Source organism: Anabas testudineus, chromosome 3 (assembly GCF_900324465.2).
Source record: "Anabas testudineus chromosome 3, fAnaTes1.2, whole genome shotgun sequence".
NCBI lineage: Eukaryota > Metazoa > Chordata > Actinopteri > Anabantiformes > Anabantidae > Anabas > Anabas testudineus.
The window spans coordinates 5454905-5460904 of NC_046612.1; the positions used below are offsets into that span (position 1 = coordinate 5454905).

The following is a 6000-nucleotide window of genomic DNA, read 5'->3' on the forward strand; positions in this document are numbered from 1 at the left end:
AAAACTGAAATCAACATGTCACGATGGCCATTTGTGGAAAAGTCTCTTTTTCAGAAACAGTTACAAGACATCAGAGGTTAGGAGCGTTCATTTAGAAAACAACTTGTCATATAAGATAAAGATTGGTCTTCCACACGTGCCCACATATTTCTTGATAAAGCATTTTTTCCTGTTAGTCAGTGAACGTCTCTTCTTGTGTTTTTCTATTGAATATTTAAAATAATTTACATTTGTGTTAATCTTCCATCTACTTATTTACTGATGTGAAGACCTGTCGTTCCCTTCCAGCTAAAAACAACCTTATTCTTGATGTGAGCAGGTGCAGAGTAACTCCTTTCACCTGTCACAACCTCTAAACAACGGCCCGCACTGAGTGGGTTTCCCCATTATTCGTGTTCGAGCTGTGATCCGAATGATTTTTGTGAATAACGCTGAGCACTAAGGTTGTGCATTCTTCTGTGTAATTCATGGTGTGTGATATAGCCAACACACGGTGTGGTAGTTATAGTCATGATACATAATCCCCAGGGCAGGGATAACGCTGGGCTCTAACTGAACAGCACTGCTGAGGCTCTTTAGATTGTTTTGGACACTTTAAAGAAGTATTATCTAGATATCACGTGTCCCATTTATGATCCTTTACTTTGCACAGAGGCTCAACAAGCGTGGTGAGTGATAGGTGACAGGGGAACATTTGTAAAGATCTCATTCGGTTCTGCTCCTTTTCCCTCCTGATGGTGGGGGCGGGATGTGCGCGTAAAAATAAACATAATGTCACCGATGCCATCACCTGGTCTCTGGCACTTTTCTGTGCAGGGTCAGCGAGGCTGGAGCGCCTGCTGCAGAGGAGCAGCAAGAGCGCATCTGAGGAGGAGAGGTAATTACAATGTCGGCATCGCTGCACACATGGTCACATACTGTAGCAGCAGCATGTTACGCGCAATTTGGACGGACAGATAAGATAAATGATTGATAGAGACGCGCGATGGATGTTTTCTGTGGCAAAGCTCTTTAACAACACATGTTAAGGAGCGGGCCTACATGCACATGTGATGCCAGTAAGACGCACAGGCCAGAGGAACCTCATACAAATGTGCCTATAGCTCCGAGTGAGAGCAGAGAGAACATAAAACACCAAATGTGACAAACTCAACGCAGATCCGTGTGATATGTATAAATGGATGCAGCGGCACAAGGCTGTACGTGAATTCACACAGATAACTGAGCTATGTAAAACAACACACACTAAATCAGGCAATAACAACGACAAACCGTCTGGAAAATGGTGCAGCAAGAAATCACTTCTTCCTCCCCTCTCCCCTTCTCTGTGTCTGGATGACAAATCCTATCCTGGAGTAAATATTTTGAGCATAATTGAACTGATTGTTATTTGCAAGTTTCTCTGTCTTGAATATAAAAGCGGCGGCGTGCCTGTGCGCACTCATAATGACTTTCAGACCATTGGCAAGATATATTCATAATGTGGCAAATCTTAAATCGTTAATATGCCATTCTGCTGAATATGTCACGATGCATTATTGATTTGGCTTTTTTCGCAAATGCAAATATTCTTTTAACACGTTGGAAGATATGAGTTAGATGTGGATCCAGAGGCTCTCAGAGGCTCGTCGTTAAAATGTGACATGAGCTGACCTCTTCACTGCTTTTAAGAAAGCTCGCTAGAGCTCACTAAAAGCTCACTAAAGCCTGCCAAACTCTGGAGGGAAGGCTAAGAAAAAAAAAAAAGTACGAAATATAATGCGGACAAAAGCGAGAAAGGAGAGCGGTGAAAGTTGTGTTTGACAACATGTTTGCGACTTATTCTGGAGACACTTTGTTTTCCCCTGAACATATAGATTATTGAGGGCTTCTCTGAGAAAAACAAAGATAATTTTCGGGTCAGTGCTTTACTATTGATCTTATTCACTCCATCTCTTATAGGCCGGTTATTCAGCAGCACCCCGCTGTGGATAGACACTACATTTCAGCCTATACAGTGTCGAGCCTACATACTGGCTACAGAAAGCCTCTGTATAGACCTCGAAACGTTTCTAAATCTAATCACAAACTAACCATAATTAGACAAGTAATTACCGGCGTAATTAAGTGCCTCTTTCTGCTCGCTGTGCTTTGATATGGACGAGCAGCGAGCTCTGCGCTTTATGGCGCACAGGCAGCAGAGGATAAGGTCTTTTTATTATTGCTGGAAACCCATCTGGTAATAGTCTTGCCCGAGACCTCCTCCCCCCTAATCAAGGTTTTAATTAAAGACGGTTGAGGGCTATGGAGAACATGAAGGCCAGTAATTAAGACTAACATTGGACCCTAACAGATGCAACCCTCCTCCTGCGTTGGTGCAAAAAGGGAAGCTCACAAATCAAGACGCTCACAATCGTTTATGTATAGATGGAATATTGAAAGGATAATGATGTTAAAACTATGCAGATGCTGGTCATAATAACGCGTGTTAATACATGATAGAAATAGAAATCAATCACCCACGCTAAAACAATTCTGCTCTTACGTATTGTAAGTTGCACCAGGTTTCATTAGTGTCACATACATATTTATGTGAGACTATAACCGGGGAGTAAATAATTCCTGCTACTAACAAGGCAGATAGGACCTGGTTAGGTGCGTTTACAGATTCCACTGTGTAATGAGCTCAAGGGGGCTCTTCCCGTTTACCGGGGGGAGTCGCGGCGCTCTCGCCGTTTGTATTCATACTCCGTTGACATGTATTGATTTGCAGACAGCTGTAGGGTTTTGTCGCAGGAGAGAAGCCCCGGTCACCCCGCATTAGTGTGATGTCTGCGCACTAGCCCACTAACATCTGAAGGTCCAAACAGGACGGGGGGGCTCGACATTATCATCATCATTATAAACAATGGTGCGCGTAAAGTTGGTCTCACACACTGCTTATTATTCCACTTTAAGGCAGGTGCGCTGGGATATGAAATTGGAAACACAGACAGTTCCTAACTTCGGATACTGATCTATCTGTCTGAAGGATCGATTCTCAGTCACAGCGAGCTGGGAGTTAAATTGGAAACCTCCGTTCCTTGATCAGATGTTGTGTTGATCACATTAACTGCTTCCACGTGAATGAGTCAAGGAAAAATACAAGTTTCCCTCCAGGTACATGAACTACACAATAAGGTAGCAAACAATCCCAACTGTGGACTTGTTGAAGCAGCCGATTCACCGACTGTTTCTCATACCTGGAATATCACAGGTGCTCCTGATAAGTCTACACACGCGGTTACAAACATTCATCACACTTGCTCCAGTCAGTCCTCACTCATCGTCTACATACGCACGAACTCGCTCTCATGCCACCTCCTTAAGTTGCACCGTGAAAGTTTAGATTGGCACCTCTTCAGATGGGCAAGCAGATGGGCAGACGTTGATCCAAAAAACCCCCGCAAAGTTCCCTGTCTGCTCAGCCACAACTGGAGAGGGCCTGCGAGGAGCCTGCCCGCACTTTGGCTTCTCGACCTCGACACATCTCCTTGAACAAATGGGAACTCTGAAAACGACTCAATCTTCAGACAGAAACGACAGAGGGAGGGAGAAACTTGTCATGTGGACCTAAAATAAAACACCGCAGTGGGAAAACTTCATCCTCCACCTTTCTCCTCCACGCACACATCGGGCACATCAGCCTTAACTGTCCAAACTACATGTGCGCAACTGTGATCCAACTTTGGACAAAGTAACATGTGATAACATAATACAGGGGTGTGATGTGGTGTGTTATGTTAGAAAACACGCTGCCAAATGCATCAATAATCAAGATTTCACTTCAATTAGACACGATTGATTTTTAAAGTACTTCACGGCGCGTCACGTCGCGGCAGTTCGGTACATTTGCACAATGACACCAATAAAACACAACATTAAGAATATCTGAAGCTCTTAATGCAAACCAGGGTCTGAGTCTTCCGGACCATGTTCAGATGAACCAGTAGAAAATCCCTCCTCCTGCTGTGGCTCTCAGTCCGTGTGCGCTCCATCGTCTCCACCTGTGGAGCTTTTCTGCCCCCTAGCGCCGAAATAAAGATCTGCAAACAACAATCAGTGCAACAATCTTAAATGTGAGGTCGTTGTATAATTTGATGTTGAAACATGCTGCTGGGTTCATTTGCACGTCATTGAAGAATAATGACTTTGCACTGTTTGTATGCAGGTGAACTGGAGAATATATGCGTGACTGTGGCATTGATTAGATTATACATACTGAAAAACATGAATGTTTTGTTTCTTTGTATGCTTCTTTTGCACTGTGTCCCAGTGGAGGAAATATATAGTGAGATAGCTCATTTTAATCTTGTATAAATAAACTGGGTTTATGCTGTTAAAGCAAAATCTTTATACAAAGTTCAGCACATTAACGTTCGCTGACGCATTTTGATTTAAACACTGTTAATGCATGTTTGGAGTTCTTTGGTGTGTCAATAGAAATAAATTTTAAGAGTTAATGTTGACAGACAGACTCTTACTTTGCTGTAAAGTTCTGTGAGTCTTCTATGATCATTTTGAGCATGATGGAGCAAGACAGTCGAATATTGTACATGTTAATAGGCTGTAAGTGTTTAAATTAAACATTTTAGTGTTATAATCACCTGTTATTTATGCATATTTATCATAACTTTTATGCCTGATAAAAAAGATTAAAAGGTATTTTTTGGATCATTAATATATATGTAGTGTAAGCAATGAATAACTTTAAGCCATTTTGACTTTTGGGCCAAATCAGAGTCAAAACTAAACCTATAAAATGTTGCAGAATATAAAGCCTTATCTTCTTTACTTACTCACAAAGTTTCCTATCTAGATTTTACGAGTCCAAAATTCAAATTACAAGTTAATGTTTCTGTGGATATATAATTGATTTTCCCTTTTACATATTGCATTTTGCCTTATGAACCCTGACCAGAGCTGTAACTAACCCACCTCATTCTTTACATCACTGATTACAGTTATCTAAAGCTTTCTGCTCCAGGTACACAAGAACGGAGCACGCAATTATCCTTAATATCCCAGTAATGTTAAAACAATGAGACTTCATTTTCCATCTGGTTGCATGGAGAGAAATGCCACACGTATTGGATTGAGACCGTTGTTTTAATCACTAAGGGAGCACAGGAAAGGTTGATGAAGAGGTATTAAGGTGTTGCTGCTCATGCATAATTTAGCCTATTGATCAAGGGGGCTGGAGCTCATATGTTCTCATATATGTGCTGCTTAGATGATACTGTGACTCAACAGTGGAAAAAAAGTGTTTTAGACATTATTAATGTAAACTATAATGTCATATGTGTCCTAATATCTAAATTAAATATCATCTGATGCTTGATTATTGAGATTTTAGCTTGAGAAATAGTTTAAATAAAACTGGGACAAACATAAATTCCTCTTAGTGTGTTGCAGTTTTTGTCTTTCAGTAGAAATGTGTTACCCTTAGAGGATCTCCCGATCTACCTCTCTCCCTCTACCTCTCTATGCATGGAGGGAGGCTGGCATTTACTTGACAATTTCTGCCTTTAAGTGCAGACTTTAAGTGCAGTGTTTTTATCTACACCTAAGATAGCTACAGACCAGGACAATTTAACAGGCAATTTAACTGACCGTGTGTTAGTGAAGCTGTCTGAGTCCCACTCTCTGCCAGAGCGCCATGGCATGATGGATGTAGGCAGTCTGGACTAGGTGAAAAGACACACACAGACACACGTACACGATCCTATTGAATACACAGATACACAGGGATACACAGACACACCGCCCTGCCATATTTTCCCAATACAAACGCATATGGGCCCATCCACAGCCAACCCCCTTCCATTAAGTCAACATCTTGTGCTGGCGGTTGGAACAGTGCGGGGCTGGAGTCAGGTCGTCCAAATCCGTCAGTAAGAGGAGGCAGAGGCGTTTGTCATCCTCCTCTCTGGGCACCATCCTCCTGGAAGAGAGAGAGGGGGGACAGAGGGTGGTGGAGCT

The 6000-nt window shown here is 42.2% G+C and overlaps 1 protein-coding gene across 3 annotated transcripts in view; it reads right to left on the minus strand.

Annotated features, from left to right (window-relative positions):
- pax6b (paired box 6b) overlaps positions 1-5670 on the minus strand; it is a 29932-nt gene extending 24262 nt beyond the window's left edge. For all 3 annotated transcript variants that reach the window (XM_026377607.1, XM_026377609.1, XM_026377608.1), the window contains exons 1-2: positions 5632-5670; positions 3930-4064 (exon numbers count right to left, since the gene is read on the minus strand). The gene's annotated coding sequence lies outside the window, so the exon portion shown is untranslated. The remainder of the gene's footprint in view (positions 1-3929; positions 4065-5631) is intronic.
- Positions 5671-6000: the final 330 nt, after the last annotated feature.